At 39.3% G+C, this 26,737-nt stretch overlaps 1 protein-coding gene across 19 annotated transcripts in view; it reads right to left on the bottom strand.

Moving 5' to 3' along the window:
• Window positions 1–26,737, bottom strand: part of HIVEP2 (HIVEP zinc finger 2) — a 170,723-nt gene that overhangs the window by 85,265 nt on the left and 58,721 nt on the right. For 3 of the 19 annotated variants that reach the window (XM_078383296.1, XM_078383304.1, XM_078383303.1), the window contains exon 1: window positions 14,289–14,656. The exons of 11 other annotated variants lie outside the window; for them this stretch is intronic. The gene's annotated coding sequence lies outside the window, so the exon portion shown is untranslated. Of the gene's footprint in view, window positions 1–14,288; window positions 14,658–14,698; window positions 14,914–26,737 lie in introns of those variants that run through there. 5 more of the 19 variants (XM_078383300.1, XM_020813675.3, XM_078383307.1 and 2 more) reach the window with 3 other exon arrangements.

Below are 26,737 nucleotides of genomic sequence, written 5' to 3'. Positions count from 1 at the left end.
ACTGCTATGTACATTCTAACTGTATTGATGCCACCAGTAAAAAAAAGCCAAGTGAAAGAGAGAAGTCAAGGATACCCATGACATTAATGTAAAACAAAACACTACCTTCTCATGAAACCACATCACTTGACAATACTGAACAAAGTACAACTGTAAAATGATGTCATCTGTACACATCAATACAGATGCACTTACTCCATATGAACTGCCCTTTCTATATCAGATATCCAAGACTAAATAGAATTATTTAGATTAAGTTATTCAAGTACAAACAGACAAAAGGAAGTTGACATAAAGATAGAAACACCATTTCCTGAGAGGCTAACATTAAAGCATAAAATCTCAGAGCATCAAGCAGCTCTCAGGCCCTGTGGTAGCCTTGGAATCACCCTTGAAATCCCCAGGAAGTGGTCTGAATGAGAAAATGAAGCAGGCTTCTGCAGGTAATCAGATGATGTTGCAAGAGACACATAGAGCAAGTTAGCAACAGTGAACACACTGTAACTTTAGATAAGAAAATAAAATCATGCAAAGGGTTCTGAAAATAATGCAAGAAAGCTGAGCCTTCCTCCCCAGTGTACCCACCCCCAACTGCCCCCTATTGGGCAGCCCATTAACTCATTAAATGACTCCTGGGTTTCCTCCCAAATTAAAAACATCTTTATACTCACCCATATCACCCTTTGGAATTGTTGCTATTATCCCCTGCCCCCACTGTTACCTACAGCATTCATCACTTGAAAACTACAAGTCAGTAACCAGTAGACTGCTGGTTAGAACCAGAGAGGGAGAATTCAAACCAGAAATCATATTTTCTCAAAGGCTTTCATGGCCGGAATCCAAGGGTTGTTGTATGTCTTTCGGGTTGTTTGGCCATGTTCTGGAGGTTTTTCTTCCTAACGTTTCACCAGTCTCTGTGGCCGGCATCTTCAGAGGACAGGAGTTAGAACTCTGTCTGTGTTCTGATGTAGTGTGTGGTATAGTTGAGTATTTGTAGCTGTGTGATCAGCTTTTTGTCTTTTTCAGGAGATTGGGCGATTATGGTGATCAGAGTGTTGTTGTTTTTTCAATGGGTGTATTTTTGTGATAAGGGGGAGATTATCTGTCACTGTGATTGAAACTGGTGAAACCTCCCGAACATGGCCAAACAGCCCGAAAAACCTTCAACAAACAAGTAATCATGTTCTTTTTCTCTGGTCTTCTTTCTAGAGGGGAGGATCAGGTGCCTTTTATGATCTATATGTCCCTTACTACAACATGGGAAAGTAATGAAAATGGCCTAGATCCTATTGTTTATTGTTTCAAGTCACATTACAAGGCCCACTGAATCAAAGGGGATTTTGTGAGTCAATAACATCATAAGTTCCATTGATTCAAATTGGCCTACACCTAACTGTGGCCTAATATGCTAAAGTAAATTGGAACTGTGGGAGGCAGTGGAAGACAGGAGGGCCTGGCGTGCTCTGGTCCATGGGGTCACGAAGAGTCGGACACAACTTAACAACTAAACAACAACAAATTGCAACTAGAGTTGGCCCATTTGAATCATGGTAATTTACAGAAGACTTGTCAAATACTTGTCAATGGACCTACCACAGTACAAGTTACTATGTAACAGGATTTTGACCAATGTTTGTTTGAATCAAAGCAAATTCTACAAGTTTAAGCAGAGTTATAAGCATCATCACTCTCAACTTTTCCACTGGAAACAGAACTTACCTTTACCTTCTGCCATACATGACTCTCCTCATCTTTTTCTTTATATAGTAACCATAAACTATGATGAGTCAGGTTTTTGAGGAGGGGGGAAGGGAATATGTGGAGATGCAGCCTATCACAGAGGAATGAGAAATTTCCTTGGTGGCTTTTTTCTAATTATAGAATTATATTAAATTACAATAGGGTATCTATTCTGAACATACATCTTTCTGAATATACATCCATAAGTTCATTAAATTTTATATATAGGACACTTTTCCTCCTCCCAGGTTTGGATGTCATCATAGCCATGTTGGCTCTGGATCTGGCAGCTCTAAAGCATGCTGTTGCTTTGCGTCCAAACCACCCTCCAAGATTCTTTAGCCAGCCAGCCTTTTTTTCACCCTGCATTTATTTTTCCCATTTAGTTTACCCGAAATGATCAGCTTTAACCATATGTCTCTTCCACTTGTCATGATGTGACCAAAGCATTCTAGTTTTTGGCAATGTATGTGTTTTGAGTTTTCTTGGTCTTATTAATTTGGTTAGGTATTTTTCCATTTGTCATCTTCCCGATTCAAGGGTCTTTATAACTCTTCTAATGAGCAAGAAACAACTGGCCATCTTTTCTGATTCCATTGTGTTCTGTCAGCTCTTATTACATAGCACTTTCCTTTAACCATAACATTGCACTTATACACGTCAATTATCTTCTCTTGCAAATAGTCCCTTCTCCCAACTTAAGTCATTAGTATTTTTTGGCATGATCATGTAGATTAATAGCTACTCATAAAACCTTAAACAAATTCTTTCTATATGTTATTTAAAATATTAGAAATGTGCACATATTCCACTAATTATGCAGACTAGATTTCTAATATTTGTCTAATATGTCTTTGCAATTGGGTAATTACATCACAGATGGTAATATTATTTATTATTATTAATTTTATTTATATGCTGCTTTTCTCCCAACAAGGGATCTAAAGCACCTCACAGTAAGTTAAATATGAAAGGATAAATTAAACAATATATGATTTTAAAATGTAATTAAAAGATTAAAACATGAAAACAGAGAAAATATTACAATTATTTGCTGAATTGGGGGTTCAGGGACACAGCTGTAATTGTTAAAAGCCTGTCTGAAGAGATGGATCTTTAGCTTTTTTCAGAAGGATAACAGGGAAGGGGCCATCCTGATCTCCCAAGGGAGAGCATTCCATAGCCTGGGAGCCACCACAGAGAAGACCCTCTCCCGTGTCCCCATCAGCTGTGCTTCTGCTGGCAATGGGACTGAAAGGAGGGCCTCCTCTGCTGATCTTAATTGCTGAGAAGGCGCATATAGGGAGATAAGGTCCTTCAGTAGCCTGAACTCAAGCTGTAATATGCTCCCATGTTTTGACACTGAATGTGCTATGTCACTAATTTTAAACTGTTTTTGATTTTTTTTTCTATATTTCTTTTAAACTCTTGAATCCTGAAACAGTTGTGCATTACTAGGTCATCAGTAGGTTATCAGCAAGTTCACCTGAAAAAAACTGTTGCCCACATATCTTCCAGTACAGCCGTACCTCAGTTTATGAAATTAATGTGTTCTCTGGGACGTTTCGTAATGTGAAAAATTTGCAAACTGAAACATGGTTTCCCATAGGAATGCACGCTATGAACCTCCCAGGTGCAATGTGGGGGGGAAAAAATCATAAACCAAGGCATTATTTTCAATGGATTTTCTTTCATAAACCAAGGTGTTCATAAACTGAGGTACCACTGTAGTTTCCTTCTAATATGACCCAAAGAGCAAAACAGGAAGCTGCCTTACGTCAGGCGAGATTATCCAGTAAATCCAATTGTTAATGCCAACTAGAGTGGTATCAATGCGACTTAAAGAAGTGTTTATTCAACGGCCAAAATCTTGTTACTTAGCATAGTAGTCTGCACTAGAGCAGACCCATTGAAACAATAGGGATTTGGAGTGCCAACTATTCTGCAAGTTTCAGTGATTCAAACGGGCATACTCTAACTGCAAATTATTTTAACAAAGTGCATTGCCATTAGAGTAGGCCTATTTGATTAAGTGAAACTTATACATCCCTGGTTGATTGAGTGAGGGTACTCTAGTGTAATTTATTATGCTAAACAACAAGATTTGACCCAATAAGTCTACTCTAGTTAGGAGTAACTGTAGTCCTATATATTCATCTAGTTTTGCCTTCTGGGACTGGCAAACGTTTTCCAATAGAAATTTCTCTCCTCATCTGCTACCTGGCTGTTTTAAAACTGAAGATGCCAATCTAGGCTCCTCCTGATATAAAGGACCTCCTCTAACATCAAACTACAGCCCCTTAGTCCCACTTTATGGAACCATCCAAATAGATATACCGGGCCTTCTCGGCGGTAGCCCCTCATCTTTGGAACACCTTACCTCTGGAGATTCAATTGGCACCCTCGCTGGGAATTTTAAAAAACAAGTTGAAGACTTGGTTCTTCCACCAGGCCTTCCCTCCTCCCATTACATAGCTTCTTTATCCAATCTTGGATCCTGTTTTCTTTATTGATTTTTTCTGCTTTTATCATCAAAGTTATTTTAATGCTGTTTTTATCTTTATATTTAGTAAGCCGCCCAGAGTATATTCCCAAATCTAGATGGGCGGGGTAAAAATGGAACAAATAAATAAGTAAAATATTTGCTTAATATCCAATAAAGCAAATATGACATATCTATGACTTGTGGCTTGTAAGTTAATTAAATGTTGATGGAAGGAAAGATTGCTGGGGAGGCCAAGTGTAATTAAAGGAAAACTGCTAGTGCAGATGAATCTCATTGGCAGGGCTTTTAAAAGAGCAATGTATGTTTTCAAGAGGAGTGGTGAGGAAGATACCAGCAACTGGTAGAAATTATTTCTGACCCGCTTCTGCTGTAAGAAGACAGCACCATTAGTGCAAGGTCTGATTGAGGGCAATTCACTGCACAAAGACCAGCAAAGATACACAAACACACACATCAGTGTTGCTCAGAAGTAGAAGGGATGACTGGGTAAGAGCCAATGAAATGTGTATGTGGCCCCATTCTAGCTAAATCCTATTCATAATTCTGCTTTAAGAAAAGCTGACCTTAAGGTGAATGCTTTGCTGTCTCTCTGAAGTGCCTCTTAACAAGAACTCAAGTTATACTTGTATCTGTTTGTTACATTTTTGTACAGGTCAAACAGAAGAAAGAAAGCGGAGAACAGTCTGGTAGATTATTCTTCTCCTGGCATGCCTACAGAAGAAAGCACCTAACATGCTTCCCTGGCATTCAGTGAGCACTTTCAAAGAGATCTTCCTAGCTCCATGGTATACTATTGCTTCACTTCCTGAGGTGATGCCATGACACTCTTCAAATATAAAGCCAGACCTACTTAGAAAAAGAAAGAAAGAAAAACTGTGGCTCCACTTCTTTGACAGACAGGTTTATCATTGAAGAAATCTTCCTACGCTTTCCAATCAGAGGCTGGATTTTCACTCCTAGCCTAGTTGCCAATTTGAACAAATTACACAATCACCGTAAACTACAGTAAATCTGATTTTCCTTGTTGCCTATGTATATATCTTGAGACTCAGGTTTTACAGGTGGGAGGAAAGAGTCAGATTTTGCAAGAATTGAGAATCCTCAGGCTGAGTTCTTTAACTAATTGATACGGTAAATCTGATTAACGGATGAACTGGTGAATTTAAAATACCGTCTGCAACAGCACACACCAGTTTCAATATACCTAATGCAAATATCCTCCCTAACTGAATTCACACATGCAATAGTTGTGACAGAACGCCAATGCAATCTGTAGTCAAACCTATGTTCTGTTATGGCATGTGCTGGTCCAATGGTACAACAGCTCTTCAATAGTCAAGTAGTTTTTTTATCACAATTCCAATGTTTCATTATAAAATATTCCTGAGTGAGGATCCAGCTACGAACAGAGTAAGCCCATTACTGAATCCAGGGAGATGGGATTCCACACATATTTAAAGACTCCACATGCTTTCAGTCTCTGCTGAGATAGCTGGATAACCCTCTTGCGCAATGTCTGTTGGCATGGAGGGCTGGAAAGGGAGGAAGAAAAGGAAAATGTCCCAATGTAGGCAAGCAAAAACTATGTGGAGAGAAGAACAGCCTCTTCCTGGATCCACTGAGAAAGGTTCTTCCATCAGAAGATACACGTCACTGAATTCTAATCCTGGTTTTCAGGTAGTAGAAAGTGAAGACAAATCTAGAAAAATTTACTTTTTTATATTCACTACTATTATCTGCAGAAGTATTCAGGAGTAGCAACTCAAAATAACTTAGAAGTCTGATCCATGAAATACAAGAAGAGCCACATTATGTTCCAGTTCATGCTCAGGTTTTATATAGATATATAGAAGTACACACCAGAAATGACATTAGTATTTGTGAATGGGTTTATTCCTTGTAATCTTTACTACTCTTTAACAGCATGAGCGAAAGCAAATGTATTCAGAAATCCCAATGCCTTATATATGTGTGTGTATATACTTACTGTTTTAGCTTTTAAATACTGTTTTAATTATGTAAACCTCCTTGGGTCCTTTGAGGGAGAAAGATGGGATAGAAATATTTTAGATAAATAAAATAAATAAATAGAGATTCCGCTATTTCTCACTGTTTTTATGACTGGAGTCCATTTAGATATACACAGTGAACTGATTTCAAGTTAAATATCCTAGCTATGAGAATAACCATTTAGCAACAATGAATACCAGTGTGATGTAGTGGGGCGATCAGAGTAGGAGTGAGAAGACCTGAGTTAAAATACCTGCTCAGTCACAGAAACACACAGGGAGGGGGCAAGGATACACCACTTCCTAGGTCTCACATGCCACTCATGTACTTCTAAAGCTCTGTAAGGGTTGCCTTAACTGAGAAGCAACCTGAGGGCGCATAGAAACATATACAAACAAATAAAGGGGGAAAATATTTCTCACCTGACCTAAATTAATTCTGACTGGGCCAGATTTAAGCATATGCAATACTTTCCCTCCAAAATCAATAGGGCTGAAGAGACAACTTATTTTGTGTTACTGTCAGTTTATATTTTCCCATTGAAACTGACAGGACTGAAAAGTATCCAATTTGAGTTGGATTCTGCTTGTCACTGTCAATAACTACTGTACTATATTCCTGATTTATCTAAATGAGCACACACAGAGACACACTACTTTGGGGGGAAAAAGAACAGAAAAGAGTAACAATTTTGTGGAACACATGCTCCAACTAGTTATTATTTCAGTGTTGTCCTAAAATAGTTTGTGTTCCGGTTTGATACGGTAGTCACAATTTTTTTCACTAGGCTAGTTAGTTAGCAGTATGATATTTTATCTAAAGTCATAAAAATCTGAATGCAAAAAGATGAAATATACATAAGTTCTGCATCATCTGATTTAGGGGCAGATCCTGCCTTTATTACAGTCAATGGCATTTCTCCAGCTGGGACTGGATTGGATTCAAGAGCCTCAAAGCATGCCAGATTTCACACTTCAAGTTAGTGTTTAAATCACAAATACAGCAGCTGCACTACTCAGACATATCCATGTTATGGCAGAGTGACTACAAGGTTAAGATTTTCATTGAGAGACTATGTCAGGGCATTCATGAAAACAACAAGAACACCACCAAGGAACTATTAATGCTTTGCAGTGTTTACAGTGAAAGCTATAAGCTTCAGAAGCAGACTTGACTTTGCTGAAATCACACTAGGGAAGGTTTTATTTCAGTTTTAAAGGAGTGTACTTGTACCACCCCATACATGTTTACTTGGACATCAAGTTCACTAGCACATTCCAAATAATTATGCATGGGAATGTAGCTTTTAAAAGTACTACAGTTCAATTATTATTTATCGAAATCTAAAGTACTTCTACGTTATTACTGCTTGTAGAAGGGGAGCCAAATTAAAAGATTACACGCTAGTCCTAACATCTGATCAATGAAGAAATTAGCCATCTCTGCTGTAGAGTGAGAAAGGTGCCCAAACATCCCATTTACTTAGCTGCAACAAGTATAGGTGTAGATTTGGGGCCCTTCAGAGAAATTTGGGAGACTTAGTGAAGCAGAACTTCTTGAAAATTGTCTTTTGTCCTGCTCCCAAGCAAGATTGCCACACAGAGGAAGTCTTGGCAGGCTAAGTCACAAAACAAGTCCGGCCAAGGGAGTTCACAACTAGGGTAAAGGCAATGTAGAAGTCTAGCGAACAGAATCCAACCAGAGATCCCAAGGCAAAGTCAAAGGCCAATCCAGAGTCAGGCCAGGTGAATCAGAAAACAAACAAGAAGAGTCCCAGAGATATAGGAGTGATGGTTCCCTGATCAAGGCTATTTGATAGCCACTTAGCCAGACTACCCTTCTTGTCCTGAGATGAGTAAGCTCAGGTAAATGCTAGTTGAAGAGGAGACTGTGAAACCTGGCTGAGAATGTATCATTCCCAAACATTACCATCTACTCAGACTTGGCAGTGCTTCCAGAGAGTTCAACCAAAATCCACAAGGTGCATTCCTTACAAGTGTAGAGCTGCCCCCCCCCCTTACACCAACATCAAAATCCTAGTAGTTTGGTCAAGGCAAGACCTGGTTTTCATACCACAAATCCTCCACACCAAAAAATCCAAGCAGCTCTTTGAAAGGATATTTGTATTTTAGTAAGAGATAGAGAAGAACAAGTTAAAAGGACAGACATTCCAAAATGTTACCCCAAAAAGGTGCAAAAGATACAATACTTGTTGCAAAATACAGAAACAGCCTCAGACAATTCAAGAGAAACACACCAGAAAACCACAAAAACTAAAGTAGACTACCTAATATGCATACCTTAGCAGAGTGACTGTGTACTTCTTGGACATGCACAGGGTGGGGTGCATTCTTCCCAGTACAACATCATACAATTGCAAACAAACACAGTCCCCTCTTTCTGAGTCAGCCTGAGACATCTAACTACATTTTCTAATCCCTTTTCTACAATAAATAAGCTATTCCACACCTGCTGTAATCAATATCTTACTCTTGTTTTTTGTTTTCCAAAAACAAAAGCATCTTCTTCCCATCTGCCTTTCTCACAGCTTAAATCTGCATGAATCCTGGGAAGAAAACAGACTAGCATTAAATGTCACATTGGATCAGACAGAAGCACAGAAAAGTGCCTGATCCTTTTAGTGCTGCCTGGAATTGCACTTTTAAGAGTTCTTTAACAGGAGGGCAATTGAAAGTGTGAATTGCCCTTTTGTCCATACCCAATACTGACTTCTGACTTCTTGGCCAGCTTTCCAGGCACCCACAAAGAAACACTGAAGCTTCAGTAAATGAATTCCATGCTTCCCAGTTCCTAATTTTCTTCACAATACTCAAGGAGTCCAAAGAGTTAGAGAGCCAACAAAAATGTCAGGATAATGGCAGACAAGAGGTGGAATCAGAAAAGACCTTATTTCCAGTCAAGCTCCCAGCCCACAATAAGGTTTACATATCTTAGCTGCTGGAACTCCACCCAGGGCTTACAACAGTGGGCTTGTGGCCAGATGGGAAAGGAAAGTAGTTGCAGGATTTGACCCACTGTTAACCCTATGAGGAAGAGCCAAGCACATTGCTTTATTTCATGGGGACACTCTAGGCATCTTCCTACAGAATATGGTTGCTCAATATTATGTCCCATACATTCAAGTTTCTAATGCCTCCTTCGTCATTGAAAATTGTGACATAACAGACACTATGACTGTATCTCTTGCAGTTCTGATTCTGCATTAATGTTATAAAGAAAAAAAATCATGAAGATCATGATGAACACAAGTCAATAACAGAAAGTCTCCTATGAAGTAAACATTATGGTAGACTTGCTGAAACTACAAACAAGGGAATGTAACAATCTTGCTCACAGCAGCAGATTGCCACATGTTAAACACTGCAATGCTCACATCACACTAATGTCTTCCTTATGCTCCAGCAGGTGGATATCACAGCTAATGGAATCAAATGCTAAATAGTCAAAGAAAAAATAAGGGACACCTTGCCCCCATTCTACAAACCAGCACAAGATGACCAACAGGAAAACCTAACTGAAATAAAGCAAGAGAATCAGCAGCAGCAAGGAAAACTTGTAGGTGAGCTGGCAGCAGCCACGTAAATGCATATAATGATGACTTTTTCAGTCAGCCCCATCATTTTTGTTAAACCAGATGAAACAAGGCCACTTCTTTATCCTTTCCAGTTTATCAGTTTTCTTATCCAAGCATTCATCCACTGCCTAGCTAGCTGGGCGGACAAGAGACAAGGGTGGACAAGAGCCAAGGAAACTCTTACTGATCAGTGAAGCTTCTTCAGGAGGAACTCTGTCCATATCCATAAGCTGGAAACCTTAAACATATTCACCAAAAGGTGATACAAAGGTTACATGGTAACCTCTAATACTACTACTAATAATTGAAGTTTAGAAATACAATCTTATTTCCAAATTGATTTTATAAAATTTTAAAATATGCAAATTTCAAGAAGAATTCTGATTCTTACCTCCCACTTCACTTCTCATCCTGTATTGAACCAAAGCTTGGAAGTAGAAAAATAAAGAAAGAAACCTTTTAGATGGTAATCCTATAATCACTTATTTGGGACTAAGGACCTTGAATTCAGTAGAACTTGCTTCTGAATAGCCATAACTAGAACTGCGTTTATTTATTTTATTTATTTATTTTATTTATATCCCGCCTATCTGGTCGGGTGAGGACCACTCTAGGCGGCGTTGTTAACTTTCTTCTTTTTGTATGCCTTAAATCTGGAGTAGCCATTCTCAACTTTTTTTTTTGCCACGGCCATAAACACAATATGAAAGGAATATAGGCTGAATCAGGATTGTATAAGTCACAGATGAACCTTATAAGATGGTGCATGAAGAATTGTTTCTAGTCTGTTCCCCCCCTTCAAATGTGCCAGGGGCCCCCAAGGGGCCATATGGTCCTCCCATTGAGAATGGTTGATCTAGGGCATGGGTCTAATTTAACAGATTATTCTTACTCTGTTCACTGCTTATTTCCTTCCAGATAGATCTGGCCTGAAATTATATTGCCACCCAAAGTGTATCTAAAGATGGATGTTATAGATGCAGCTTGTACTGCAGACAGACTAAACAAAAGTTGAGAGAAAGAAATAAGGAGCTACTGAGCCTAACATTTCTTCCATGAAATTTTTTGGTAAGTATCAGCTACAACCAGGCAATGTCTGCAATTATTGGTTAAAGTCATTTGAACACTGTACATGAAACATACATCTTACGCATTAACTTCCTCTCAGGCAATGCTCACACATTAGGATAAATAATGGCAAAATAAAGGTGGTTCATTCTCAATTAATCAATGAAGAAAGGAAACATATCAAATGTGGAAGGCTGCTGTAGTAAACATAGGATTCCATAGTTAATTGAACCATTTGCCAAAAATTACATCTACTCCATGGCAACCTGGTGAGCTGTAATGGTAGTGGCTCAAAAGTATTTTAGTTTGGCACAGCAACCTTAATTCTGGGTTGCAGTGGGAAAAACCCGAATGCACTGAAAGAGTACATCAGCAAATAGGATAAGGGTGTCCATGTAAAAAAACAAAGACAGCTCTCTGTTCTCAGTGTTCTCCCAAACTCCATATATAAGCAAGCTATGAATTTAGATGCAGACCCAAAAAATTGTTGAGTTTGGAGACCCTGTATGAAAGGTGACTGTGTGATACCAACATTCTAAGACCTGTGTCAACTAAAGTTTAGAGCTGACATTTAGAGACCTAGTGGCACTTAAGCATCTCACACCTACTGACCCTGACATAAAGGTTAGGAGTTATAAATGCTTCAGAAGACTTTTCCGTTCTAAGTATAGCAGTCTGTGTCAGAAGCAAAAGACTGTTAAAAGCAACTCCTATTGTCTGGTTTTTATCAGGGACATGAATCTTGAGGGATTTCAGTCTGGCATATCTTAGAAGGGAACTGGAAAGGGCCAGACCACCAGTCCATCCACTCAGGGGAACTACTCTCCTTAAGAAACAAATGTATAACAGGGCACCACAGGGCATGCCCCATATACAGCATCCTAACCATGTACAGCAGCCCCTCAGGGGCTCAATAGACTTGTTTTGGATGTTTGCCTTGGTCAGCAAAAAAAAACAAAAAGTGGGAGGTTGCCAAGCACCTGTCATACCACGAGTCCTTCCTGGCTTTGGTTCTTCTGCATTTGATCTGTCAGATCAAACTGGCACAGAAATGAGTTGAACTAACTAAAACACAGTGTCCCCTATGGAAACACTGAAGAGAAAAGCAGTCAAGATCAGTGGCTCTCAACCACTGGCACATGCCCCACTTGTGGAACACAAAAGCAGTTTAGTTTTCAAAATAATTTATGAAGAATTCTCTCTCCTCATGTCCTCTTGTAAGTGTGACATGCCACCTCTCATGGATCGGCCAGCCACCAATTACACATCTGTGGCTTTTTGGCATGTGAACAATTTCTTGGAAACCTAACATTTCTCCAGGTCCCTTGGTCACCAAATTACCATTAATGAGCAATAGAATCCCTGTAAACATATAAACACCTTCCTTAGGCAGGCAGGGAAGAGAGGTCTTTTTGTTTCTATTACAGATTCTTTAACAGATGATTTATAAGACATAAGGTATCAATATTGAGAACCATTGGTCCAGAGGACTCAGGAGACTGAATCAAGTCACATAGCAAGGCCAATGCAAAACAGCCCAGGAACGCTAGTTAATTTGGTCCAAGAAAAGCGACTCCATAAGCACAGACGGGTGCACGTTATGAATAAAAGTCAAAGACCACTGAATTTTTCCCAGTAAACCTCAAAAGCATGGTGCAAGTAGCATCTTATTTATTCTTGACACTTCCTGGCATTTTCTGATATGCCATCAGAGTAACATCCACTGAAACACATGCACACCTTAAACTTAGAGCTCCAAAAGAATTCAATGATTGGCTTCTGCAGCAAATGACTCAATTCCATCAAGATTCTGAGTTTAACCTTTTGCAGACTATGAATTATATAACCAGCTTGCCATGAGTCATCAAAGGCTCTTGAAATTAAATCAAAACCAAAAAAATATCCATACAGAAATCCTTTTGGCACATTCAGAAGTATGGCAATGAGGTGTTTACATTGTCTAAGACTGCAATTTCTGTACACACATATCTGGAAATAAGTCCACCGAAGTCAGTGGGGCTTGCTTCTGAATCGACATGTACAGAAATGCACTGTAAACTAATTTTACTTGCTGTTCAAAATTCACTAATGGTCACTTAATGGGAAAGGTGAATTCAGAACTAACATTTGCAGCCATTCAGGTGTGATAGTTTGACAGCACATAGGGTTCTAATCATGGTGGGGACAGTCACATAAGTCTTCTCCACAACCCCAAAAATGAATGTCAATGAAAACTTGGTGAATCCCTTTCAAAGGTCTGATGAGCTGCATATAAACATATTTGTTTGAACATGCTTGCAGTGCTTTCCTAATCAGAAGACCTGCCTTACCAGCTAAACCCACCATGATTAAACCCCAACAACTTTCCATCTATAACAGGACTAGGATGTTTGGTTTCAGAATTCTGCCATTGTACAATAGCAGTAATCTGAGGGAATGGTGGAAGTACTGTTTGGTACAGCAACATAACAGGCACTGACTATGAAATACAGGTCCCTGCTGCTCCAAACCTTCACCTAGTTATAAATTCTTAAGCTCTGTTGAAGCCAACACACAATATAATAGATCACAGGCATCCATCCTTAACAACCATCATTAGACTTAGCAGCAATGGAAACAACACAACAAGTCAATAAGGAAAACCTGGCTTGCTTTTATGTTTTTATTTTGTGCCACTCTTCCTAAGGACACATACTGAGAGTTACCCCCCGCCCCCAGAGGAAGCCCATTCATCACAGGAAAAAAATTCTCCTCATGGAATATGGAAAACCCCATTACTGTGACCCTTCACTTACACAGGTTGACAGGCAAATGCATAATATTCCCTTCATGCAGCAGCAGAATATCTGCAGCGTTATTTTCAGCTCCACATGCAGCACTCCCTTATCCTGGTAGCATTTCTGCACCTTACTGTCGTCCCCTTGACAACTGAAAGTGCCAGCAAAGGAGCTCAACAGTCCTGAAGTCAGAGGTCACCGCAAGTTGAACGTGGCATCCCCTGCCATCACGTTGGTTGGTGTCAAAAGGGGTAAACAGGAGAGAGAAAGAGAAAGCGCCATAAGCTGGTTCCTGCTCTCAGCTGGCCTCAACAGAGTTTGCTCGACAAAAATCTTGCAAGCTTACTGCAGCCTCATTTACACATGTCACAGAAGGAAGCCAGCCAGTGTAGAGGGGGAGAGCGGCAGTGGCAATGACAGAAGGAAACGGAACAGAAGGGATAATTTACTAATACGCATTTTATTGTCACTACTCATTTCCCTACCAGAAATTATTTAAGAGAGATCAGGAAATTAATTGCTAGCAGAAGGCTCCTCAAATCATGAAAGCAGGTGTAAACCATCAATTTAAGAACTGTCTTACTTACTGCACCTTATGATTTCATCTGGATAACATCTGGATTAAATACTCTCCATTCTCCCTCTATAAATGTTTCTTCTTTTTTTTTCTATTTTAAAGCAAAGGATTGTGCATGAACTCCTTTTGCTTTGCATTCCACAGCATTCCTCTCAACAGGGCTGCAAAACAACAAGCATTCCTTGGATAAAAAAACCAGCTGTCTGAAAAATACACATTGCTCTCGGTAGACTTCAGTTCACTAGGAAACAATACAGCAGCTACATCATGTCATGAAATCCAACTGCAGCTTCCTCTTTACGTTCAAGAATCATCTTTTCAATGAAAACTGGAAAACAGAGCTGTAATGAATAGCCTTTCAGACAAGGAACACCCTCCTCCCCCCCCCCCTTGCCCAGTGAATGTCATGTCATCTCCGGTACTACCTGCATTTATCTGGAATCTGTACTCTCTCCATCTCTCCAGCCACTCCAAAGAATCTAAGAGCCTGGAAATTCTGGTTGTCCATTCTTCGAGGTCACAGATAAAAGCAAAACAGGAGCTGTGTCCCCCATCAATCATATAGAATGTATGGTAGGAGACCTACTGATGTAAGCTAGTCACCAGAGAAAATACCCACTGATGACGCATATCCAGGCATAAAAATAGTTACAGGGCCCCCAAAGGGATTATTCAACAGCCTACATTGAGATATTCTTACAAGAGCCCCAAAGTCAATTTGCTGCTCTTAGGTGGCTGTAAAATGTTGGCATTTAAGTTTCTTCAACTGACAGAATCACAAATAGCTGGTCTAAACAACCTAGTGCAGTTACAAGCTGTTTGTAAAATTTTGGCACTGCATTACAGGGAGTAAGAACAGAGAGCTGCTGACTCTGAAGTGTTATGTACAGTATCTACCTTGAAATTGTTCATATTTATTTTCTAGATTATTTATTAATCTCTATGCACATCTTAATCAACTTAACAACCATTTATCTGTTCTCATTTCTGTTCTTCTGTCCCTGCGAAACTGCCTCACATTTATTGCAAAGTAGTATCTCTGAAAGGGCTTGACCTTTTCCCAAATACCTTTGAAAAAACAGTAATATCCCTTTAAGAAAACACATGTCAAACTCACACTGCACATTGTGGTGTATTTTCTTTCTTCTTGATTAACTTAATGTCAGAGCAAAAATGATAATAATCCAGAACTGTGTTGGATGGAATGAGGAAGATGCACTTATATCGATAGAAAGGGAACTTAAAAAGTAAAAACTCAAGAGGCACTAAAGATCACCTGCTTATTGATAAAATAATCCCAACGAATGCAAAAAGACCAAAAAAAAAAAAACAAACAAACCTTAACATGGCCTGGATAGACTATAAAAAGGCATTTGACTCATTGCCGCACAGCTGGATTGACATCTGCCTTAAAATGTTTCAGATTAGTAAAAATATTGAGAAGTTCTTCAAGGAAAACACAGAAACATGGGAAACCATTTTAATGGTCCATGGTGAAGAAATTGGGGGAGTTGACATCAAAAGAGGAATATTTCAGGGGGATTCTTTGTCACTACTGCTGTTTAACATCTCACTAATCCCCATATGAATAATTTTAAATAAAACTGGATTTGGCTACCATATTTCACAACAAGCTGGAAAAATCAATCATACATGTGTGACCTAAAACTATATGCAAAAAGTTCCACAGAGATAGAATACCTACTAAACATAGTGCAAATATTTACTGACAATATCCAAATGAAATTTAGAATTGACAAATGTGCAGCTCTGTCTATACACCACAGCAAGATCCAAATACTAGTTGAAATAGATTTTTAAAATGGCAGTATTATAAAATCACTATCAAGTGATGAAAATTATAAATATGTATTCACGAAGGCTTTCACGGCTGGGATCTGATGGTTGTTGTGGGTTTTCCGGGCTCTTTGGCCATGTTCTGAAGGTTGTTCTTCCTAACGTTTCGCCAGTCTCTGTAGCCGGCATCTTCAGAGGACAGCAGTCTGTGATCTGATGTACGTAGTTAGCTTGGGAGTGCAGTATTTATGGCTGTGAGATAGGCTTTTGATTTTTCTGTAAATGGGTGATTAGTGTGTCTTGTTGTGGGTGTATTGTTGTGCTAAGGAGAAGAGATTATCTGTCACTGTGGTTGATGGGTGTCGTTAGCTGGTCTTTTGTGTGTAGTGATCCCCTGTCCTTGTGGCTGGGTAGAGTTCGTTGACCTTTTGCACGCTGTATTTTTGAGAACTGGGAGCCAAGTTTTGTTGAGCTTCACACTTTCCTCTTTTTTGTTGAAGTTCTGCTGGTGCTTGTGGATTTCAGTGGCTTCCCTGAGCAGTCTGACATAATGATTGCTGGTGTTGTCCAGTATTTCATTATTTTGAAATAGAATTTCATGTCCAGTTTGTTTTAGGGCATGTTCAGCTACTGCAGATTTTTCTGGTTGTTTTAGTCTGCAGTGTCTCTCATGTTCTTTGATCCTGGTGTGGATGCTTCATTTTGTGGTTCCAAAATATAACTGGCCACAACTGCAAGGTATCCGGTATACTCCTGCAGTGGTGAGGGGGTCCCTTCTGTCCTTTGCTGACTGTAACATTTGTTGTATTTTTGTGGTGGGCTTGAATACTGTTTGTAGGTTGTGTTTTTTCCACTCAGGCCCACTGTAAGTGCAGAAAACTACTGCAGAAGGCCAGGCTGGCCCCATCTTTACTGCCCTTCCACAAGCTGATGACCCCTTCATTGATTGCTGCCTTGTCGTGGTGAAGGGGCTTGAGTAATTCAGAGAAGCTATGAGCTATGCCATGCAGGGACACACAAGACAGACAGGTCATAGTGGAGAGTTCTGACTAAACGTGATCCATCTGGAGCAGGAACTGGCAAGCCACTCCAGTATCTTTGCCAAGAAAACTCCATGGACAGAAACAAAAGGCTAAAAGATAAGACACTGGAAGATGAGCCCCTCAGGTCGGAAGGCATCCAACATGCTACTAAGGATGAGGGGAGGACAAGTATAAGTAGCTCCAGAACTAATGAAGTGGTTGGGCCAAAGCCGAAAGGATGCTCAGCTGCGGACATGCCTGGAAGTGAAAGGAAAATCTGATGCTGCAAAGAAAAATACTGCATAGGAACCTGGAATGTAAGATCTATGAACCTGGGTAAGCTGAATGTGGTCAAACAGGAAATGGCAAGAATAAACATTGACATCCTGGGCGTCAGTGAACTAAAATGGATGGGAATGGGCAAATTCACTTCAGACTATTATCATACCTACTATTGTGGGCAAAAATCCCGTAGAAGAAAAGGAGTAGCCCTGATAGTCAACAAAAGAGTGGGAAAATTTCAAAAATGATAGAATGATTTCAATACGAATCCAAAGCAAACCTTTCAGCATCACAGTAATCCAGGTTTATGCACCAACCACCAATGCTGAAGAGGCTGAAATTGACCAATACTAACATTTGTAGCACCTTCTAGAACTGACACCAAAGAATGTTCTTCTCATTATAGGGGACGGGAATGCTAAAGTAGGGAGTCAAGAGATAAAAGGAACAACAGGGAAGTTTGGCCTTCGAGTTAATAGAGTTTGGTCAAGAGAACAAGCTGGTCCTCATAAACACTCTTTTTCAACAGCACAAGAGGCGCCTCTACATATGGACACCGAAATCAAATTGATTATGTTCTCTGCAGCCAAAGATGTAGAAGCTCTATACAGTCAGCAAAAAAAGACCTGGAGCTGATTGTGGCTCTGATCATCAGCTTCCTATAGCAAAATTCAAGTTTAAACTGAAGAAAGTAAGAAAAACCACTGGGCTAGTCAGGTACAATCTAAACCCAATCCCATATGAATACACAGTGGAGGTGAAGAACAGATTTAAGGAACTAGATTTGGTGGACAGAGTGCCTGAAGAACTATGGATGGAGGCTCGTAACATTGTACAGGAGGCAGCAACAAAAACCATGCCAAAGAAAAGGAAATGCAAGAAAGCAAAGTGGCTGTCCAACAAGGCCTTACAAATAGCAGAGAAGAGAGGGGAAACAAAATGCAAGGGAGAGAGGGAAAGTTAAAGAAAATTGAATGCAGACTTCCAAAGAATAGCAAGGAGAGACAAGAGGGCCTTCTTAAATGAACAGTACAAAGAAATAGAGGAAAATGCAGTTAGCTGCCCTCCCGAGTAGACATTGTCTAGAGGGGCAGGGTAAAAATTGAATAAATAAACAAACAAACAAACAAACAAATAAAAAGGGAAAAACCAGAGATCAGTTCAAGAAAATTGGAGATATTAAAGGAACATTTTGTGCAAAGATGAACATGATAAAGGACAAAAATGGTAGGGACCTCGCAGAAGCAGAAGATATCAAGAAGAAGTGGCAAGAATACACAGAGGAATTATATCAGAAAGATCTGCAGGTCCTGGACAACTCAGATAGTGTGGTTGCTGATCTTAAGTCAGACATCCTGGAGAGCGAAGTCAAGTGGGCCTTAGAAAGCATGGCTAACAACAAGGCCGGTGGAGGTGACGGCATTCCAGTCAAACTATTTAAAATCTTAAAAGTTGACACTGTTAAGGTGCTAACATTCAATATGCCAACAAGTTTGAAAAACTCAGCAGTGGCCAGGGAATTGGAAAAAATCAGTCTATATCCCAATCCCAAAGAAGGGCAGTGCCAAAGAATGCTCCAACTACTGTACAATTGGACTCATTTAACACGCTAGCAAGGTTATGCTCAAAATCCTCCAAGGTAGGCTTCAGCAGTATGTGGACCGAGAACTCTCAGAAGTACAAGCTTGATTTCAAAGGGGCAGAGGAACTACAAACCAAATTGCTAACATGCGCTGGATTATAAAGAAAGCCAGAGAGTTCCAGAAAAACATCTACTTCTGCTCTATTGACTAGGCAAAAGCCTTTGGCTGTGTGGACCACAGCAAACTATGGGAAGTTGTTAAAGAAATGGGAGTGCCTGATCACCTTATCTATCTCATGAGAAATCTACATGTGGGATAGGAAGCAACAGTTAGAACTGGATATGGAACCACTGATTTGTTTTAAAATTGGGAAAGGAGTACGACAAGGCTGTATATTACCCTCCTCCCCCCTCCCACTTATTTAACTTCTATGAAGAATACATCATGCAAAAGGCAGGACTGGATGAATCCCAAGCCAGAATTAAGATTGCCAGAAGAAATATCAACAACCTCCGATATGCAGATGATGCCACTCTGATGGCAGAAAGTGAGGAGGAATTAAGGAACCTTGTAATGAGGGTGAAAGAAGAGAGTGCAAAAAATGGTCTGAAGCTCAACATCAAAAAACCAAGATCATCGCCACTGGTCCCATCACTTCCTGGCAAATAGAAAGGGAAAATATGGAGGCAGTGACAGATTTTACTTGCTTGGGCTCCATGATTACTGCAGATGGTGACAGCAGCCAAGAAATTAAAAGACACCTGCTTCTTGGGAGGAAAGCCATAACAAACCTAGACAGCATCTTAAAAAGCAGAGACATCACCTTGCCGACAAAGGTCTGCATAGTCAAAGCTACGGTTTTTCCAGTAGCGATGTATGGAAGTGAGAGCTGGACCATAAAGAAGGCTGACTGCTGAAGAATTGATGCTTTTGAATTGTGGTGCTGGAGGAGACTCTTGAGAGTCCCATGGATTGCAAGGAGAACAAACCTATCAATTCTGAAGGAAATCAACCCTGAGTGCTCAGTGGAAGGACACATCCTGAAGCAGAGGCTCCAATACTTTGGCCATCTCATGAGAAGAGAAGACTCCCTGGAAAAAACCCAGTTGTTAGGAAAGTGTGAAGGCAAGAGGAGAAGGAGACAACAGAGGATGAGATGGTTGGACAGGGTCATTGAAGCTACCAACATGAATTTGACCCAACTCCGGGAGGCAGTGGAAGACAGGAGGACCTGGCATTCTATGGTCCATGGGGTCATGAAGATTCGGACACAACTTAATGACTAAACAATAACAACAACAATAGAGGAAAAAAGAAGCTTAGATGAATATATTAGTACAAGCAGAGAAAAATTTCTTAAGTCAGTGAAAACGGAGAATATTTTGAAAACAACAGAAACAAAGGCTCAGTATAAGGAACAAAAATTTGAAAAGAAATTATAGATCTGAAAAAATAAACCACTGCATGAACAACATCTGAGAAATATTGATGGGAAGAATGATCATAACTCAACATGGTCATGACTAAACGTAGGGATCCTTAAGAAAGAAACCGAAGGACTGATTTTTGCTGAACAAGAACAAGCACTCCAAACCAACATAATGAAAGCTAAGATACAATGAGTTAGTGCTAACAGCAAATGTCGACTCTGCCAAGAAAAAGATGAAACTGTGTCACACCTCATCTGTGAATGTCCAAAGATTGCAGAAACAGAGTACAAAGTTAGACATGATAGAATGGCAAAGTTAGTGCACTGGTCATTATGCAAAAAAATATATAAAATATATATAACTTGTGAGGCTTCAAAAACAAATGGGAACATCAGGTAGTGTCAGAAAATGAGGAAGTCAAGATCTTGTGGGATTTCCAGATCCAAATGGACAGACACCTTGAACATAACACACTAGACGTAATAGTAATAGAATGAAGAAATGTCTGGATCATTGACGTTGCCAGCTCAGGGGATGCCAGAGCTGAAAATAAAGAATTGGAAAAATTAAAAAAGTACAGAGACCTGGCAATCAAAACATCTAGTCTCTGGAAGAAACACACTTGAATGGTCCCCATAGTCATTGAGAACAATATCAAGTAATTTCACACAGTACTATAGCAGTTGCAGATCTCAGAAATCACACCATCAGAGCTACAAAAAAAATAGCAATATTAGGAACAGTATACGTACTGCGTCAATATTTAACAGATACTTAGGTTTTTGGTTAGAACTTGTATCTGTTGTATAATACCAGTCAATGTTTTTATAATTTTGACTGTATCTGGTGTTTTTGAAGAAGAAGAAGAAGAAGAAGAAGAAGAAGAAGAAGAAGAAGAAGAAGAAGAAGAAGAAGAAGAAGAAGAAGAAGAAGAAGAAGAAGAAGAAGAAGAAGAAGAAGAAGAAGAAGAAGAAGAAGAAGAAGAAGAAGAAGAAGAAAGAAGAAGAAGAAAGAAGAAGAACTGCAAAACTGGATATAACCCTATGGATCATTGACTCCATCCCCTGCAAAGGAAGCACAGTAGGGAATCAAACTCCCAGCCTCTGGTTTCAAAGCCAGATAACTAACTATCCAGCAGTGCATACTTCACTCTCAGTTGGAACTTGTATTATCTTGCTACTTTCATACAATAATTAAAATGTTTGTATTTGATAAGCAAAAAATAATTATAAAATAAACTTTTTGCACTGATATCTAGTACAAAATCATAGATATATAGTCAAGTAAATCTCCATTTGCAAGATACCTAGTGTGTTGTATCTGAGTCCTGGATTAGAACTCAGAAGGCCTGGGTTTGAGTCTCTACTCAACCATGGAAGTTCACTGGGGATGTGGAAATGGCAAAACCACTCCTTAAATATCTCACTTACTTTGAAAGCCCTGTTAGGGTCACTATAAGTCAGTTCCGACTTTACGGCACATAGCCATAACAAATATCCAATCATTATTTACTATAGCCTTGCCTTAGTTCTTCCATCTAATGAAAATGAGTTGGGACTCTTAATTAGCCAGGAATAACTATGACAGCATCATTGTTCCCTTAGAGCAAACTGAAAGTCACTGTTACATAAAACAAGGAAAGATCTGTGTCTGTGTCTCCACCCCACCACACACAGTGGTGAAACTAAAGAGGCTTTTTTGCCTTATGATGCATAACTGCACCTAAATCTCCCTAATGATGATAACATTGTTATAAATAAAAGTGCCAATTATTTTTAGCACAGAAGATTTTGCTAAGCACTCACGTTTCTCTCCAGAGTGTAAAAGATGGCAGTTCTGCTTGCCCTACTTTAACAGCCCTCTGTAGAAAAATTCATTGGTGACTTCAAGCTGATTTATCCCAAGCAAGACTCCAGGAGAAGTCTGGTATTTATTTTCTCCTCCTGTCTCCAATCAGCATCCTGCCTATGCCTCTGTTGCCCAATGCAATTTTCACCAGTATACAGGTAAACAGCAATTGCTTTCCTATAGAATGTGGCAGATAAAATGAAACTATCAAATTTTACAGCACCAGGAGGAAATCCACCAACTCCAGCCCCATGGTAAGTCATGAAAATATTCCAGGAAAATAAATGTTCAAGATACTATATAACTAAGAAATTGGGCAGTATGTGTCTTTTTAAAAAAGGAAATACTAATACGATAAGAAAAATAAGTCCAGTTGTATTATTACATAAAAGTACTCTTTTGGCCCAGTAACAAGTACTCTGTCTTCTTCAACACTGAATAGGATCTGGAAATATACTGGAGGGCTCTAGAAAAGATTAAGAATAGCGTGGCGAATGTCTAAGACATGACGTTCAGAGAAATAAGCCTCCAAAATCAGATTAGGACAATAGAAGAGATGGGTTCAGCCCAAGGGCCTGAGATTCCCCAGCTTATGCAGTGGTGTTTCTTTGCTATGCTTAGGTTTCCTTAAGTGGGCAGTCTCCTCTAATGTGAAATGTATTTATAACACTAAAAACAATTATTCATTTTTCTGGGTTGTATTTGTCCATATGCCCACCAATTGGATGAAGTGTTCCCTTCCTCTTGCGTGCACACCTAAACCTGCCCTGCTGAGGTAAGGGACCACTCGGAGCACATTTGAGAGGTCTTTGGGGAGTGGAAATGGAAATCTGTTCATGAAATACCAAATACAACCCCACGTTACTGTCATCAGTCTAGCAACTGTTATCCATTTTAACTTCTGCCTTCCCTTCTGAGCCTTTCAACTGCATGCTTTGAAACTGAAGACATCCAAAGCTGAAAAATTCTAAAACTAATTAATACTAAAAAATATGTTACTACTGCTTAGGAAACTGAAATGTATTTTTTTCATCCCTAATGACTTTAAGGCTGGCTTGCTACTTGGTAAGTTAGGTATATGGCTGCAGAGTCAGAGGTTGGGAGTTCAGTTCCCCACCATGCATTCCAGAAGAGCCAACCTGTGTGGCTTTGGGAAAGCTGCACAGTCCTAGGGCACCCCTAGAAGAAGGGAGTGGTCCCAACACTTCTGAGTACTCTCTACCTAGAAAGCCTTGAAAAAGGTTGTTCTAAGTCAGAATTGACTTGATGGCACACAATTATTGCTTATTTCATGACTTAAAGGTCTCAGAAGAAAGGTGTTTGTGCGTTTCTTCTTCCTCCTCCTTTCTCAGACTTCCTCAAAACCTCTGCTACCCAGCAGATGGGTGGGGGTGGGGGTGGAGAAATCCACCCCCATTTGCAATACTCTGTGCCAACACAACCAGAATCACCGAGTCACCAAACTCCTATTTGTTATTATTTCCTCTTCCATTTTTCAGCCAAGATGTGTAATACAGAAAACAAAGAGATGCAATGGTGGTTTTCTTCTATGGTTTATCGCACCCATTTGAGGTCCCAACACAACTCTAGAGGAAGAAGCATGACAATTTTAGGACACAATTGGCACAGGTTTCCATAGCAAGCATTCACACATTCACACTGCAGCTTTGTTTTGTTTTTCAGATGTGACTTCAGGCGAGATTCTGAACTTAACAATACCGGGCCACATTTCCCTTCCTTTTCAAAAGCTCCAAAAATAAGGGTGAAACTTGCATTGCCAGCAATCAAGGATTTGAATCCTCAGGGAAAGCTGGAATATGAATGCACTTCAATGATCAGACAGTCAGGCCCAATTCAAAGATTGCGGAGATGATGACTTTGCTGTCTCACAGTTGCTGCTATATAACAATTAGAAGCAGCTCTGTCCACCAGTCCAAACATTTCTGTAATCATTTGTACATAAACAAAGTTTCAAAGAATATAGCATTCTTCCCAAAGGAGCAAAAGAAGGGAGGAAAAAGTAGATGAGCTGTGTCTAAAGCTCATGTCGACTGCATATGACATTGCAATAATTCAGTGCTGAAGAAACTTCAACTGGCTATAACAATCTGAGAGCCTTCTTCCAGAGCCTTTTTAATAAGCCCCTCAGAACCTTCTCTCAGAGACATTCCTAGATGGTTTCTTACAATTGTTTGTGCTGAAAAGTGGAATTCTTCCAGTTATCACACCCTCAGGGAGAAGTCCACCCAACCCAAATTTGAATTATGTGGTGTGCTTTGGAAAGAGATGCACTCCAACTGCCCATTCTCAGAAGACACGGAGCAGCAGCTGCCACATGAAAATGTATTCCTTAAGAATACTTACACTTCCTCTATCACATCACTTGCCTCTCCTCGATAACATAGGAAGTTTGATAATTCAACCAAGACTAAACTGAATTCCTATGAGGCATATTTTAAAGATGTTAAAGAATCATTATAGGAAATGTTTTGCACATTCACTGCTTTTTCATATTTAACCTTGACCCAGTTAGCTACCTTTTGTAAATGAATTTTAAAGCATTGTCCCCTTCTTAGAGAAAGAAGACTACTATGATCTAAGTAAAAGAAGAAATGTACATTGCCACTAAATACTAATTACACAACAGCCCTAATGGATTCTGGTAACGCACCTTTCCTTGATGACTGCTACTCAGTAGCAGGGCCAGAAAAACACTAAATACACATAAAAATAGAAGTAGTAGTACAAGACTAACTTTTCCCTTTAAAATGGGCACAAAATATCCACAAAGAAATCAGATTTTTAGCTTCAACATGGTTTTTCTGAGGGATTTCAATTTAATTTTGTTTGCCAATAGAACAACATCCTTCAGTGGGATGTGAATGATTCCTAATGCCCTACTGGGCCCACTAGTGTAATGTTGGGGTTTGCCCAATGCTCTAACTTTGGCACTATAGAATTCATCAATTCTAAGAGTGCTTAAAAAGGAAGGTACTGTGAAATACTGGATGAAATCCTGTAGTGGAAATAATGTCACTTTTGGAAGCAAACTGCCATAAGCTACAAAAAAAAAGTCAATGGACAATGTCTGTTGCACTCTGAGTTTCACAACAATAGCAATTTGTCTCTAAATGCTACACCATGTGCATGAGTACACAACAGAATTTCAACCATTATGTAGTTTTGCTCCATTTTAATTTCATCTTAATCAACAGAATGTGACTTGTTTGTGTTACACTACTACCTGAATGAAACTGTGAGTTCCAGAGGGGATATGCAATGACTGACCAGCAGATTTCAAGACACTTTTGATATTTAGGAACAATCCAAACTGACAAACTGACAACGTGAAACAATGCAAACTTTTTACGATTTCTGCTCATGTACTGTCAAAAAGAAACAATTTAACTGCATTATTTCCAGCAGCTCCTAATTATTTGCCATTCAACAATAGTCACCTTTACTGGTAGTTACACATGATGTACAGGTCTTTTCTCAGAATATGAAATATATTACTGTGAATTTTAGAAACTGGTAGATGCAGACAAAAATTTTATGATCTCTCTGGAAAATACTGGCCATCTTAAGACCAGTTTTCCTTTATTACCTTAGTTTAGAAAGATAACCTGACACACTTGAACTCCTGTACATTTACACATATACAATCTGACTCAGTTTAATAGATTATAAGACACACACAAAAACATGTAATTAACTATCTTGGACTATTTCCACAATTCTTTGGGAAGTCTAACTGAGAATAAGAAGAGGAGGTGGGAGTTAACTTCTCTAAAGCCTCACACAGTTGAGAATGAAACCTCATTTGCACTGTGACACCAGTTTTAATTACATATGGTACAGAGAGCTCAAACCAAGTGAAATTTGAAAACCTGGAAGCACAAGAACACAAACTCCATTTATAACAATTCATTTTGTTGCTTTATATCAAATTCCTCCGAGGTCAGTTCCATGATCGCAATTTATTGTGGTGCTACTAAGAATAGTTAAAGAATGAAGAGACTGCTATTTTCCAGAACTGATTAAAGTTCTATCATTTAAATTAAGTCTAACATAGAGAAGGCTTTAAAAAGAACTCACAGATTGCAATGTTGTATCTAGCAATATGTGTAGAATGCCCCATTGAAATAAATAGGATTCAAAATAGAAGAGGAAGAGAACTCACAAATTTCTCAAGCAGAGTGTTTCACTGTTTACATACTGAGCTTTAGAAAAAGCATCCAGGTAGTCAACATAAATCTATTTTATTATAGAGTGAAATTTTCATGCTACCTCAGAGACACTAAAGAACAGTTATGTTCTGATTTGCTTTAAAATGCCATGCATTTGAAAACTCTTACACATCTTTGCTTCATCTGTTCTCTGACTTTTCCAAGACATAAATTCCAATCTGAAATACACTTGTATGTCCCTCTTGAAAATGGAATTCAAACTATGCCAGGAACTGTTTAACAGACTAGTATTCTTATTGCTCTTCTCCTCTC

Source organism: Pogona vitticeps, chromosome 1 (genome assembly GCF_051106095.1).
Source record: "Pogona vitticeps strain Pit_001003342236 chromosome 1, PviZW2.1, whole genome shotgun sequence".
NCBI lineage: Eukaryota > Metazoa > Chordata > Lepidosauria > Squamata > Agamidae > Pogona > Pogona vitticeps.
The sequence above is the reverse complement of the archived record's forward strand: the minus strand, read 5'-3'. Positions and strand labels throughout refer to the sequence as shown.